Below are 15,964 nucleotides of genomic sequence, written 5' to 3'. Positions count from 1 at the left end.
ATTAGGCTGAAACTTTTGTCAACAACTGATGCTAAAACTGATTTAAAACTTAACTGTATTTTTTTAGCAGTATAGTGCTAGTTTATGTATAGTATGGTATATACATTTACATATATAAAAATATATGGCCTAACAGTAACTTTAAATCCCAAGTGACATTTCTTCTTGGCCATCAGTAGACCTGGAAACGTTTGCAGTGCTCCTTACAGAGTCGTTCACAGGAAGGAAGAAAAGATAAGCACATACTAACATATATGAACCCGTTTAGATTGAATTTTAAGAGCCATGTGACGTAGGGAGTTGAAATTTTATGACCTGTAGGAACTTAGCTGCCATCAAACACCTGTAAGCAATTCAGTCCACAACAAGCTCAGGCTCAAGCATCAATGTCTACATAATTTCATGCATGATTACTAATTCACTGCCTTTTACTGCACACTACTGCGACAGGTTTATCGCCCTCTAACTTGGATCATTATTGAACTTTTCTCAACAAATTGTTGCACTGCAATGCGGGATCAGCCACATCCTTCTGTTTGCTCGCATGCCACTGTGTGTATGTCTGAGTGTGTGTATGTGTGGGTGTTTACCTGACAGGGCCCCAGTCTGTGCTAGCTGAGCCCTGTCACCCACTCCCACAGTGAGGTGAAATGCTTTTCACTGCTCGCTGCCTTTCTTTTCCATGCTCCTCAGGCTTTATGAGCATCCAGGTGGGACAGCAAGCAGAGAATGTAGAAACCCCAAAGATGTGTGTGTGCGCGCATCTGTTTTCAGGCATATGTGCACAAAGTGTGTGTAGCTGCATGGTTTTTCTACCAGCGGAGTGTATCCAAAAGCTAAGACACCGCTGTATGCAAGCTTTCTCTTTCCTACCACTCCCGTCACAAGGCTTTCTTCCTGCTGCAGCTTTTACAGGATTAGAGATGCCACCATCACCTTTTCTCTGTGTTTGTGTGGCTGTCTGCTTCACAGTGAGAATGGCACAGTGATTGGACAAAGAAGGAGACAGCGATATCTATGTTTCATATTAGTACAGCCACAGTCTTTTTTTTTTTTTTATTTAGGTGATAGGAGCAATAGTTTTGCTGGCAACACCTTAGCCCACATCCAGTTTACTAACTTTGTACAGTCCTATTGCTCACCACTGCCTCATTAACTCCAGCATCAAGCTGCATGACTAATAGACTAATATTACACTGATAACAATCATGTTTTGGTCGTAATTCTGTGAGGCAATTTCCATCCATATTAGCTCATCTGTCCTGAACTGATAAGAAGCAGGGAAACCTTCCCATTAACGGACTAGAATTAGTCATTAGATCAACAAATGTCAGGTCTCATGGTTGTCACTCCTAGTGGACGTCAGAAACCTGTTTGATGCAGATGGGACATGTCTGGCAGCTGGCACTGGGACCAATACATGATATCTTATTGTCAGTTTTTTGGAAAAGTCTCATAAAATCCCTAGCCAACCACTGCTTGGTGGAGAAATAGTTATTAAACTTTACTGATTATCCATTGTTGTTGTATGTGTGCAAATATGCGTTTTTCTGTGTGGCCACACACTCAGTCGTTCTCCTCTTTACACTGGTTCATAGGTGAGAGAAGGTCTCTAGGGGATGAATATACTGCCCTACTAAGTCAAAAACAAGCCTGTGTTCGTGTCTTAGAGAGCATAGTAGGTCCAAAGTCTGCTGACATATTCCCACTTCGACCAAGCATATTCTGTGGTACACACGCCACAGGAAATATTAAAACCAAATTGTTCTCTCACAAAATTTCTCTTGTGTATTTACAATGTCATAGAGTGGCTGCAAAATGCTCTCACACACAAATTTATACATGCTGCTGCTCAATCATTCATTGAGATAAGTGGTGAAGTGTATTGGCGAGGCACCCAGGCTAAGACATGGCAGCCAAATAACCTACAAGACAATGGCATTCACAGTGCACGCATGAGCAAACAGATGTTCATGTCCTTTACCAGCAACACAATGAAGCAGATACATTGTATTCAGACATGTACACTGCATTGCAATAATGACCCATTCACTGACACTGCCAAAGATACATCTCCAGTCCAAATTCATATTCCTATTAAGGATTTATCCTAATCAGGGCAGCAAATGTTCCAAGAATTGCCTTCATTGGCTTTAACCCTCCTCTGTAACACAATATTGCAATATTGACATTCACCAATGTTGCAATTATACCAGAGATTATATTCTCTACTGAGATACAGCATGAGCCATTGAGTATGAGCCACTTACAAATTGCAGGTGGCATCAGCAAAGTGCCCGTAATCATAATGAAGAGGGGTTGTGAAGGTGAGATGGGTTACGCTGAGTTCAGAATTAAAGGGCCTTTGCAGGACTTTGCATAAATCCCTTCTCTTACACTCCCAGCCCTGTGTCAGTCCTGAGCAGTACATTCTAGAGATTCTGTGAGTACAGTACTTCTACCCATAACCCTGCATAAATCTTAATGTAACAGGCAGCACTTCTAAATATTAAAGGGATCATTTTGAGGCCTGGGTATTGAACTTGTATCTTCTACTGTATACTGATCTAGCTCGTATTTGAAAAAGCAGGGACTTGTGCCGCATGAATAATCATACATCATGACCTCATACTGAAATGGTAGCAGCATATAAAAGGAATGTCAAATCATAAAACAGATGTAGTACAGCATAGCATATGAATTCCTACCGACTCCTGACCGCACCACAGAGTTGGTCTTTCATTCCTCTGGAAATTACACACTCCTGTCTCACATGAGCCTCTAAAGTAGACTGTGAAATGACCTACCCGTTTCTCAAACGACATGCTTTTATTCTGTTCCATCAAGTCCAATTGTAGTGAACAAATTCACACTAAATATGTAACTGACGCTGTATAGTATTGTGCGTTATTTGTATGAGATATGAATAAATTTAACTAGAATTACTGTCCCATATTTTGTAACTTCAGATTATCCTTGAAACAAATGATTTAATTCAGTCACATTGAACTCATAATCCCTATAATGCATATCAGACAAATGCATTATTCATTCACAGCAACTACACAGTAATTGGATATAAGAATGTGCAGCAGTGCACATGCCAGCTCCAGGGTTGTCACACAACACACGGACGCACACTCACTTATTATCTGTGACACTGAGCTCTTTTGGCTGCTGTGGTCTCATAGAGCGTTGTTATCCAGGGTACTGAGCTCTCAGTTTAGCTACAACAGAGACACACACGGGAAGACTGGCAGTGAAACATGGCATAGGCTCTACTGGAGCTTTGTTAGTGCATGTATGCGTGTAGGCATGTGTAAGTATGTGTGTATTGTCTCCACCTGTGACTTTTTGAGTGGAAAGACGTCACACTGGGAGTAAGATTCGTTGTGGCCCATTGAACCCCCTCCACGCCCAACCAGCTCATCCCTTCTCCCTCTCCATCTATCCTTTTTAGTTTCCCCTTTGTCTATTTCCCCTCCCTCCCAGTAATAACCACCTTCTTTTCTCTTTAAACCCTTTGCTTGTAGCCTACTCTATGTCCATCCATCTCTATTTTTACCTTTTTGTTTGCTTCGTCATGTTTTTGGCAATCCTTCCCATAGTTCCCCCCTTACATCTATGAAACCTCTTTGTGTCTTTTTTTCATCTTTCTAATGGTGCACTTCCATTATACACTCTTCTCTGCCAGCCTCTCATTGTACCTTTACTTCTCTCCTTTTCTTACGTGCTACAAAATCTTTCTTTGTGCTGGTCCTTATGCTCATGTTTCCTTTGGTGACCTCCACCTCCGTCCTGTTTTGTTGCTCTCTTTCTGTTTTGTCCCCCTTTCCATCACTATTTTGCACTTTGTTGTAAGCCTTTTCTTATCTCCATCCAAACCTGTGACCATTTATCCCCTCACAATTCCTCTTTCTCCATCCTTACCTGTAAGAATTAACCCTTGATGTGAACCCCAGCTGGGTTCTAAATTACTGGTCAGCACGGGCATCAGGTGTATGAAGGCACAACTACAGTAAACGGTAACAACAAATTACAATACAAACCTCACACAACCAGACTACAAATCATTAGTTCAGTTTACACCTCAAAATATGACCACTCAAGAAAAGAAGTGGCTTAGTCAGATATATACCAGACCAAGAAATAAGAGACTAATGTGACTTGCCCTATCTCCAGTCTCCTGAACCAACTGTTGGCTCGAACAAGGCGTTGTAGATATGAAGATAAAGTTTGTAGCGAAGTGTTGTGTCTTTTCAAAACGCAATCAAAGACAGGTGACAGCTCCCAATACATGATGTCTTTTTCACAGGAAAAGCAGCAGGCTACATACTGTACATACAGGCTGCCTACTTTATTGGTGAAGGTCATTGGGGCTGTATGTATGGAAGCAAATAATGCCTTTAAGGATTTGGATCAAGCAAGCAGCCTTAGAGGAATAGGTTGTTTTTCATGCAGTACTTTTTATTTACAGTTAATATCCTCCTAAAAGATGCTATTGAACATTTTATTTTATTTTTGTTATTTAACTTTATTTAACATACCTTCCTGCTATGTTTTGCTCCTCTTCCGTATTCTATATTCCCCTCTTGTGCTTTGTTTTATCTCCCACCCCTCCCAGTTGTCCCTCTGTGTGTTGTCTAAGGTCGCCTCTAGGCTCTACTTTAATCTCCTTCTGCCCTGAACATCAGTCAATCACGAGCAACCCAACCTGCCACCTGTCTCCATTTCCCTCACTGCACTGTGTAACACTTTCCCTTCAGCTGGTCCTTCATCTCTCCTCCCATCCCTCAACCCATCCTCCCACTCTATCTATTTAAACTCTCCAGTCCTATTTCACATTTTTCAATTTCTTCCTCACATTCTTTTTAGTGTGCAGTAAGGCAAACAATTCTTATCCTCTTTCTAATTGAATATTTGTCTCTTCTGTTAATGAAAATGTCAGTCGTGTGTGGGGGAGGGCATTCTGGTAATTTGTTTGACCTTTACATAGCCCTGCCTTCCAGTCTATCTGATTTGTGGAATGATCAACATTAAGAATAGATGTGGGTATTTGGTGACTGCATCATATATAATACATTAGTAATAGTTCAAATTAGCTGCAGGATTGAAAAATTATCCATTTCGTATGAACCTCACCTTGAAATGAGGCTAATGTGATGTGAAGAGTAAGAAAGTCGCGGATAGCAAAAAAGCTATCCATCAGTGGGGACGGAGGGAAACAGGAGCAGAGTTGTTTGGGCTGTAAAGAATGATGGGTGGAGATATGAGGAAAGAGAAATGAGGGAAGGTGGACAGGCAGACAGGTGGGAAGACAGAGAGGTCTGGTGATGGGCAGAGGGCAATCTGTGGGAAAAAGAGAGACACGGGAGACAAAGGGAGAGGGATGAGGAGGGAAGAACGAGATTGCTGTTTTAAGGAGATTTTCTTTCAGATAGCAAGAATCAGACAGAGAGCAGGGTAGAGGGATTGATGATGGGAAAGTCACAGCTATAAGGGAAGGAAAAGAAAAAAGGTGAGTGCGTGGAGAGAACGTAAATGCTCACAGGGTTTGTTTTAGCTACGTCTGATTGACGAGGCTGTTCTCTGGCTTTAACAGTGCAGCATATAGAAGGTACAGATCAACTAAATGTCACCCTTGGTGGAAAAACATAGCATGCTCCATAAAACCACTGCTCAGGTTATCAGTGGCCCCACGCTCTCTGTTTACACACATACATATGCTTGACAGAAACATCATGACACTACCAATCATAACATATTGAATGAAGGGTGTGTTTTGTGACAAAATAATCACAGTTCTTGATTTATCTGATTGTTCCTCCTTTAATTATGGTGTGTGTGCACGGGTGCAAGTATGTTGGAGTTCTGGTTGGGTGAAACTTGACCTGTTTATGAGGCACCATAACAAAGGATTTATATTAAGGGATAAATGAAAAGCCAGCAGGAATGAGGACGAGGTGGGTGCAGGCAAGATAGATGGATAGATGAAGCTCTAGAAAGAGAGATGGTCAGTAATCACGCTGCATCACACTTTCAAGCATTACCAAAACTCGATATTTACTGTGTTTACTGACCGCCTGACATCTATACAGCTGAGTATAAACAAATGTGGGTTTCATTCTGTGCCAGCTTTTGATACACTTCTTCTGAGGGAAATAAATATACCAGCAGAGAAATCCATTTTACTACCACTGCCCTCGCAGCTTATTGCCATCAGTGTTGTTTTAGTTTTACTTGGCAGAGCAGCGAAGTGTAGAACATGTTTACGTGCAAGGTTACTGGCCACATTCCAGCCACAACTCAGTAAATGAAGCAATGCCCACAGAGAGAGGGGGCCCACTCATTTGAAAATATGACTTTGGTTAACATTGCTTGTTTATGTAAAACCATCAAGTTTCATCCTTTGCTGTTGTTTATCTTGACCTTTTCTTTTAAGGTGATATGGGATTAAACCTGTTAACCACATGTTGAAAATAAACCCGGCCTCACTTAGCCAGACTGAATGCCCTCTCCCTCTTTTCTGTCTTTCACCAGTTTAGTTTTTAGCCGCTCATCTCCCGAGTTCCCCCTTTCATGCTATATATCTCTCTTCACCGTTATCTTTGTCTGCTTTTGGGTGTTGCTATAGTTACTGATCTAAGAGAAAAGGGTTGCTGGTGTGAAGCAGCAGGGGGTCGTGAGACTGGGAGATTTAAATGAAAGTCAGGTTAGTGCCACATGTGGTACCAGAGCTCAGTGTGTACGTTGACGGATAAAAACATTTTGCAAACACATTTAGACATACTCAAGAAAAGATTTAAGTGTTGTTAACCAGTGCTGCATTAAAATAAAAGCTTTGTGAGGCAAGGAGAAATAAATAGTATGGAGAAAGTGGTTTTCTACTATATAAGAGGGAAACAATCACAGGAGTCATTTAGGAATCAAACACATCACCTGTATGTACATGATGTGCATTTTACTGCATGTGCATACATGTCCATACATGTACTATATGACCATGACCATGTGTGGGCGGATATAGAGAGTCAAAGCTTTATTCTGCTGATTCCCTTGTTTTTGCTATTTGAATTATTTATTAGGGCAAAACTCTTTCATCCCTCTCTGCCCTATTCCTCGTGCCCTTTCAGTTTGACTAAACGCAACACTTTTTCCAATCCTTCCTCCTATCCATCTCCTCAACTCATTCTGTCCTGTCCTCACTCTCTCCTCTTCACATATTCTTTTTTATCCTTTCACTGTCCACATCTACTTCCTTTATCTGACCCTTTGCCTTTCAGTTCTTCATTTTTTCCCCTCTTTCTCTGGTCCACTGCTCCCTATGCTTTTTCTCTCTCATTCTTTAATTTAGATTTTCATCATACTTTGTTCTGTCTGTTTCGCTCAGACTGCCTTTCATTTTATTTCTTTTGATGACAATCTATCTTTTTCACTTCCCCTTTGTCTCACGCTGTCTCACTGCACTGCCTCGGCCTCTCTCTGTTTCCCTGACTCACTGACTCATGGTTCTTCTCTATTAGTATTCCCCCAGGGTGGCTAGACTCCACGATGTGTCGTGTGTCACCTCACCAAAAGGCAAACAATGAAAAACGAAATGTCTGGAGAAACCCAGCAGTGTTGCTGCATGTGACAGAGGAGGTGGAGGAGGGATAAGGCGAGGAAGAGGATGAGAAAGAAGATAGTGAACCAGACAAAGAGACCATGCTTTGTATTGGAGAAGCACAGACAAGTTTGGTCATCCATTTGTATGAATGGGACAGAGAGAGAGAGAAGCAGACAGACTGACTGACCTGGAACGTGCTGACTGCATGTGTAGAGTGAATTACTGCTCATTTCTCTGCTTCCCATAAAAAATGGCCTTGCTAAAGTGTGCCGTGATTGCATGTGTCAATGTGTTTCCGCACATCTGTGTGGAGAGACCTGTTTTTGAACCCTGTGTGTGAATATATTCATGACTTCTTGGAGTCAGAGTTCGGATTTAAGATTAGGAGGGTCAATCAGCAATTTTCTATAGCTTACAATAAAATTCACATCTAATCAAAAACCTATACAAAATACACATTTCTGTGTTTCTGATCTGGTCATAATTCAAAATACAGACATTACTGATCTAAACCCATGGAATCACAAAACAATCAACATAACTTTTCTATTGTGTTAATCTAAGTATTAAAAGTTCTGTCATTTTGGGAGTTAAACTACAGCATTTGAAATTTTGATGGGTTTGTTTATATTTCAGGGATTGTGATTTCAGGATCAGAAATACTTTTAATACATCAGGGTAAAGGGTTTAAGGTTAGCTATAGATAGCAGAGAGGGTTAACATTAGGTTAAATACATGAGTGTGGCCACGCAGGGTTCTCGCAGGTAAAGTTGTGGTGTTGAAACAATTAGGTCGACCAACTAGTCGGGTGACAGAAAATGAACAGTTTGATTCTGATAATTAATTCATCAAGCAAAAATGCCAAATATGCACTGGTTCAAGCCTCTCAGATATAAAGATCTGGTGCTTTTCTCTTTTCTCTGTATAATTGTAAACTTAATATCTTTGGGTTTTGCATCGGTCAGATTAAACAAGCAATTTGAAGACGTCAGCTTGAGCTCTGGCAACTTGTAATAGGCAATCTGTAGCCAACAATCATTTTATTAATAAGAAGAGAAAATAACAAGTTAATACATAATGACAACAATCATTAATGAAAGCTGTAAGTTGTAGTATTTATACTGTACGTGTGTATGATCACATGCTTTTCCACTAAGCTTGTCCATGCAAACTGCCTGCGTATATGCCAGTGCACAGTGTACTGTCAGAACCAGTTTTCCCATTACAACGGCACTGACAGTAGAGAATGAGCAGGTGTACTAATGGTGAGAGTTTTCCTTTGTGTTCCTTTTATTCACTGCTGTTAGCTAAACAATAGCTGACAGTTATAACCCTGAAGAGTCCTGTCAACTCGCAGGGTATTCATGAAATGCACAAGCAATCATGAATATGAAGTCCATGTATTATTCACTGTGACTGTGATCTAGTCCTGTATCTGATTTAAACCTCATGCCTGTCTCTGTACTCTAAAACACCGGTGGCAGGCCCACTCCTTTTTCATTTGCTGGAGAAATATACTCTGTGCACTGCTGGAGGGGGGTCCTAACTCTTTTTTCCCCACTACTTCGCTTGTAGGCACCACACATATATACATTATACTAATGTGCACACACGTACACACGCATAGTGCAGTCAGTAATCCTCCCTCTCGCTCGTCCATCTTTAAACTCTCAAAATCAAGCATGCACTCAAGGTCTCTCTTTCTCTTACACACACACCTCACATCAACAAAGGGAGAGGTAAGTCAGCGCCTGATATAGAGGGGCTCCCAGTGTGTGTGCCATGTGATGTAACTCAGGAGCAGGGTTAGTGACAGAGTGAGGTGGAGAGAGAAGGAGGGTTGGAGGTGGGTGATGAAAGGGTGAGATAAAGAGACCAGAGGACGTAAAAGCAGAGCATCGTCACACACCTCCTCTACTGGGGCGGAAAGATCACTCCATCTTCCTCTGAGGCACTTGAAAGACCCACAGCAGGACAACCCGGCAGGTCCCTCTCTCTCTCTCTCACACACACACACACACACACACACACACACACATACACACATCCTTGTATTTCAATAGTTGTGAGGACCCTCATTGACATAATGCCGACCCTAGCCCTTACCTAACCTTTACCTAAACCTAGATTCTACCCCAGCCCTTAAAACCAAGTCTTAACCTTCAAACAGCCCTTTGAAGTTGTGAACGGACTAGCCAAAATGTCCTCAATATGTTGGAAATACAAGTGCATACACACACACAAACAAACAAGTACGGTCCTCCCACACAAAGAGCACCCACATGCTAACACCATCATCATTATCAATGTGTCTGTTGCACTAGCTGAGCTTTAGATAAGGCTTTACAACTTTAACATTGTTGGGATGCCATGTAATGTAATGTGATATAACTGATGGCACCATTTCCAGCAAACCCAGAAGGGACTTAACGAGACTGGAGAAAAGAAGAAAAACAATGAAACGGTGATAGTGTGTGGTTATGGCTGTTACTGTCCTGCGATAAGGTGCCCCCCTACACCTGTTACCACACGCACACACACTGACCTTCAGTGGGTACCTTGGTAGACAGGTGGTGGTGCCATTGCCTGTTGCTAAGCAATTACAAAGTCCATTACCCCTGCAACATGCCCATAATGTGCCTTTTTTCCCCCTCTATGTGTGTTTATGTGCTGACCAGGTTACAAGTGCGTGTGTGTGTGTGTGTGTGTGTGAGAGAGAGCTTTTATTAAAGCAGGAATGGTGAATAAAACATAATTTACAACACAAGCTTTCAGTATTTTCTTGTTATAAGCCACTGCCTCCTGTTGGCCAGCCTTAACGGCTGAACATTTTTCTGGAGTGTTTTTAACAAAACCTTCAATTCTATAAAACCCAGTTTACACTTAGTCACTTCATGCCTCTTGGGCAGATCGGATAGCTATCGGACAGCTATCGGACATATAAAAAGCTCAGTGTAAATAAACTCAAGAGGCATTTGAGATGGATTAAAATCCAATTGTTCAAGCCATTTCTGGATGTGGGATGAGTGTTTGGCACTAACAGCTTCAGGTGCATTAATGCTTCCCTCTGGACTGGACTAGGGCTTACCCTTATGTGCATGTAGCCTGGCAAAACCAAAACAGATCAGAATCAGATTTTTGGTCTGGCTTATGCCAACACATATATGTGGCTAAGTGTAAACAAAAATTAAGTGTAGCCTACATACAAAGTCAGGTTCAGAAAGAAAACATAAGAGTGCTCCTAACATATTTAAAGCACCAATAATTTATGTTTGGCCACTTGTGAGCAGCAGAATAATGTGATAATTATTGCTTTATAAAGTTATGTGGGAAATGTGTTAGCAAACTTGTTACACATCCAGCAGACACAACGTGGTGCAACGTTAGCATTCATTTTGAGTCACAGATGTTTCTGGACTTCTGGTGAATTTAAGTTCAAATTTCACTCTAATTTCAGCATGTCCTTGGTCACTATCAACTCCTAAGGGAAATTTTTGTCTCTTTAGCTGCATAGTGCTCTGCTCTGTTCACCAGCTAGTCGCTGAAAACAGCTGCCTGCTGCATCTGAAAACAATGTTGCTGAGAGCTGTGAAAGTGAATTGAACTGTTAAATGGTGATTCTTTGTGACACCTTTCACATTACACATAGTCATTTGACAAATTGTTAATATAAGAACATTGACTAGGTGCAGCTTTAAATGATTGCTTTGGAATTTATAGGCCTTTAATTTGTCTACAGTGGTTTCTTCAAATATATTTCTATAATGTTGTATGCATTTTACCTTTTTATTGTTTGTAAGAGCAAGATAATTAAAGAGTGAGATTTATTGTTGTGTAACTGCATCCAATTCCAAAGTATTACCTCACTGCATGTGTTTGAGTGTGGATGTGCCCATTCTTGCCGCACATAGCCTGATATATGACTGGCTAAATGCAGCAGCATGTGTTGCAGTAAATAACTGGCAAGTTATTAGAAAATGTTGGAACTGTAGCTGGTGAAATACACTGCAGGCTCAGGCAAGTGGACATACACAAGAACCAGCTTCATCCCATGCATTCATATTCACAGGTACATAAACAGATGGTTGAATGGACAGACGCAAGCTGTTAAACAACCCTGCCCCTCCTTTTTCACTCAGCCAGGAGGACAGTTGATGTGGTTTGATAGCCACTTCGATTTAGATACCCTCTACTAACAGTCAGCCTATTGCGGGAACCCACTTTTGCCCCCTAATGCAGAAATGATTGGCACTCTGATGTGATTACCTCTCCCTAGTATTCTATTAAGATCACTCCTCTCAAAAAAAATAAAAAATAGAAAAGGCAGCACTTACCCTGTCTGACTGCTGCCTCCTACCCTCCCACTTCCGCTGTCACGTTCATATGAACTCTGTTCATTCTGTAAAGAGAATAATAATTAAAGTTGACCTTCACTTGTACAAACTTGCACATAGACGTGATTATGAGCAGAAATGATAGCATGCATGCATACATCAAGAACAATTTGTTGAAAGTGAAAAATATACATTTACAAACCACACATAGTACTTTCAAGTAATTATATTTTTATCTGTAACAAATTACGCGCTGTATTGGTTGGCAAAGAGTTGTATACTAATAATATATTTTCTCACAGTAATTAGCAAAGTAAGTCATTGTAGTAGACCAAACAGTTGGTTGTTACTTTGGTTATAACTCCCTCTCTCCTAACTACATCCCTCAGTTTCTTTTGTTTGGGATTTTTTTGTCATTGTTTCTTTATTCCACACAAGCAAAAATACTCATTCTACTCTTTCTACCTAAGCAGACAAACTGCTTTACAATGAGGCAAGCACTCACACACCAATGACAGCAGAGCAGCCATGTAAGGTGCTGGCTTGGCCATCTGCAATTGACCCTTTGCTAAGCAATCTCACAAAGAAGCAGACACTTTTGCAGTTGCATTATACATTTGATGTTCAGGCTGTCAGACTGACTCAAACTGACTCACACGGATGTGAAAAAAATTAAAGATTGAAGCTAAAGCCTACCAATCACACAGTACAAGTGAACCACCGCCTCCCCCGACAATTGAGACAAAAGACGGTATTAAGGATCAACACTGTTTCTGTAAAGCTGGGTAGGCCTCTATTCATTAGTACAATCATTAAAAAGCAGATGAGTGGGGTTTTATTACATTACATTCAGTAGGAAGGCGTTAGCTAACTAACATTACATTAGGAACGACCCACAGCCGTAATTTTTCAGGATTTATTTTAGGTTTTGGAAAAAGAATAAATCGTACTTCTCCTATCAACCTCTCTGTGTAGAAACTGTAAGTGCCCCAGGAACAGTGTTTGACCATATCTTGGAAAAAAACAAAAAAAAAAAAGTTAGAAAACGACTCCTTTTCCATTAGAGTCAATGGAGCCTGAGTCCTATTCTGCACTGTGATTGGTCAGCTTTGTATTTGGGGTGTGGCTTAGCGAAGGGTCAATTGGAATTCCAGCTTTTTGTTTTTACACTTGGTTTTTAACAAACACAATACAACAAGCTTTAAGTGTGCTGGTAGACAGATTTGGTTACTTTGGGACAGAGCCAGGCTCGTGGTTTCCACCTGTTTCCAGTCTTTGTGCTAAGGTAAGTTAGCCAGCTGTACCTTCTTGCTTAGCATAGTCTGTTCTTTGATTCCTTTAAGGTAGCTCTTACTTGAAAATAATTCCACATTCAGAACTAATTTGACATTCATTTCAAAAGGTAAACCAATCTGTAGGGTTTAATTTGACAACACAACACCAATCTTATTGTGGATTCTGTGTGTGTGTGTGTGTGTGTGTGTGTGTGTGTGTGTGTTTTCCCCTCCACGTCACTGCTCCACTTTATTATCACTGGCATCTCTTTTACATTGTCTTTCTCATATACATCCACTCATCCCTCTTCTCTGTCTCTGGGTGGGGGAACAGTGGTAGTGGAACGGTGATTTATGGTAGTATGGCTGTTGGCTCTAAATGGGATGTTTTATTCAGTGGTGGGAGGAAGTCACTGCCTCTTCTACTGCTCTCCTGAGCCTTGCATTTAAACACATAACACAAGCATGCACACACACACGCACACACACAATCTAAAAGAATGATTTACAGACCAACACTGACATTTCCTCTCACATTTGGAAACAGCATTAGACAAGGAGAGACTAGCAGACTGACGGAGATGGACAGAATGACAGGCGCGTGTGCACCCAACAAAGAGTCAAACACAGAAGGAAGAATAATGGCAACTTGTGTAGTAACTGTGGAGTTAACTATTGTGTGTTTAAAGTCAAGGTCACCCTAGTGGGCTGAATTTCTCTCCCTGTTGTCAGCTCACATACTGACAGCTACGCATACAGTTGTGAGCAGCAGAAATGGAAATTTCTCTGACCGTCTCTGTATCTGTCTTTCTTTTATTTGTATTTGCTTGTTGTTGGGTTCAAGTGAGTTAAAATGCAAGCTTGCAGATGTGCGCTTTTGTGCATGCAGAGTTCATGCTGGTGTAAATAATGCAGCAAGAAGAACAGTGTGAATATTCATTAGCTGTGTACCAGTGACAGTTACCCATGTACCTGTCACTCAGAGTCTCTGGTGGGTACAGTTTGGCAAATACTACACACACTCATCCTTGAAAATATCCTGTGGTGTTTACTGTATACTGCCGCTGCATTGGGATATTTGTGCATTTCTTGTTTTTATTCATACTATGCATTCATGTGTACGCACGCATATTTGAGTTTATATTAATGTGGTGTGTTTGCTTGAGGGTTGGGGATGTACTGATTTATTTATTGCATCTGTCCCTGTGAGTCATCATGTAAGCAGGATAGACTGCAGCTTATCTCCTGTGTGTTTATGACCTCCAGTTGATGCTTTCGTGGCCAAGCTCCCAAACGTTCTGCTTTAATTCTAGCACAAGTCCTGCTGGAGAGACAGGTGCGCTAAACATGACTTATCCCTCATGTCCCATACGATTGAAATCTAATTGAACCTGTGTGTGTTTGTGTGCGTGCTCCTGCATGAGTGTGTCTGTGCACTTGAAATGCTTGCACGTTCACACACATATATCCCCCGGAATTCATTTCAACTTCATTCTCCCATCTGCGATCCTTAGAGCAAAGCGCAAGTCATGCAATAGCTCAGCGTGGAGCCGTAAACACGGCAGGTGAAATGGGGCTCGGTCAGCACACAACTCTCCCTGAGCTCCCCAAGAATATTCACATAGTTTTCATTTTCCACAAGATTGGCTCTGGGTGATGGCCACTCGCTAGAAGAAGAGGGAGAGTTATAAAGATATAAAATTCAGGGACCTATACTGAGGAAGAAGTATATGTTTGTGTTTAACATTACCATTATTCCGTCCCTCTTTGAGGCTGAGAATAAGCAGATGGTTTACAAGAGGAATGACAATATATTTTCTTCTGCTATGTTGCATGGGGAATGCAACCTGTTTTTGCATGTCTCTCATCTCATTTGCCTTTTTTTACATTATAGCATGATAATGTATACTATTGTGCATGACCTGGTGTGCTCGTGTTTCCATAGACCCTGAAGGGAAGAATAACACTGTGCTGGGATAACGGACATGCTGGGATGAATCAGAGAAAGTCAGGGTTAAAAAACAGACAAGAATTTCATGTTTTTCTAAAATAATGGTTTGAAGGACAGCAGAAAGTGAAGAAAATTTGTGCATTTCTGAAGGAAAGCTGTGGAGTGGATATGGATAAAAGATAATTGGATGTTAGGAAGGTAGAGGTATGGGAGCTTTGGTTTCCTGTCTAAACTCCAGATCTGACCTTTGGTGGAGTAAAAATATTTTTTAGAGTCCACCTATCCTTCACTGTCTCTGTGTGTTTTCCCCTCTGTATTCTGTATGTCCTCTATTTCTTTCTCCATTTCCTGTATGCCTGACAGCTAAAGCATGTTCTGAATGTGCTTGTGCGTGCGCACGTGTTTGTGCATGCATGATCGCATGATCTGTGTGTATGCCTTCCCGGCATTGTTGCAGCTTCTCCTGTAGTGATAAATCTAGTTACAAAGTAGCCGTAGGGTGGGATAGCAGAGAGACAATCCCACTATTAAAGCTACTGGCAGCCTGCTATTTTTAGCGGTGGCAATCACTGCACTTTCATTATTACTCAACAGAGTGGAGGCATGCAACTCATGATCTCTCATCATCTGTACAGCCTCCAGCAATAAATTATTTTGCATATGCGCACACACACACACGCACACACACAAAAACACACAAACCCACTCAGTTGCTTATTACCACATATTGTATCTGATACGTGTATTGTACAAAAGTGAAACAAGTAGGGAGGGGAGGGGGTATACACCAATACCAATA

The 15,964-nt window shown here is 41.2% G+C and overlaps 1 protein-coding gene across 2 annotated transcripts in view; it reads left to right on the top strand.

The window, feature by feature from the left end:
* The window catches only part of LOC123986352 (IQ domain-containing protein J-like), a 60,397-nt gene that overhangs the window by 15,500 nt on the left and 28,933 nt on the right, over positions 1-15,964 (top strand). Inside the window, exon 2 of one of the 2 annotated variants that reach the window (XR_006828855.1) lies at positions 7,524-7,870. The exons of the other annotated variant lie outside the window; for it this stretch is intronic. The gene's annotated coding sequence lies outside the window, so the exon portion shown is untranslated. Of the gene's footprint in view, positions 1-7,523; positions 7,871-15,964 lie in introns of those variants that run through there. 2 annotated transcript variants of the gene reach the window in all.

The sequence above is a fragment of the Micropterus dolomieu genome, linkage group LG17 (genome assembly GCF_021292245.1).
Source record: "Micropterus dolomieu isolate WLL.071019.BEF.003 ecotype Adirondacks linkage group LG17, ASM2129224v1, whole genome shotgun sequence".
In the NCBI taxonomy this organism is placed as follows: Eukaryota; Metazoa; Chordata; class Actinopteri; order Centrarchiformes; family Centrarchidae; genus Micropterus; species Micropterus dolomieu.
Note: the sequence above shows the minus strand (reverse complement) of the source record. Positions and strands in the feature narration are given on the sequence as shown.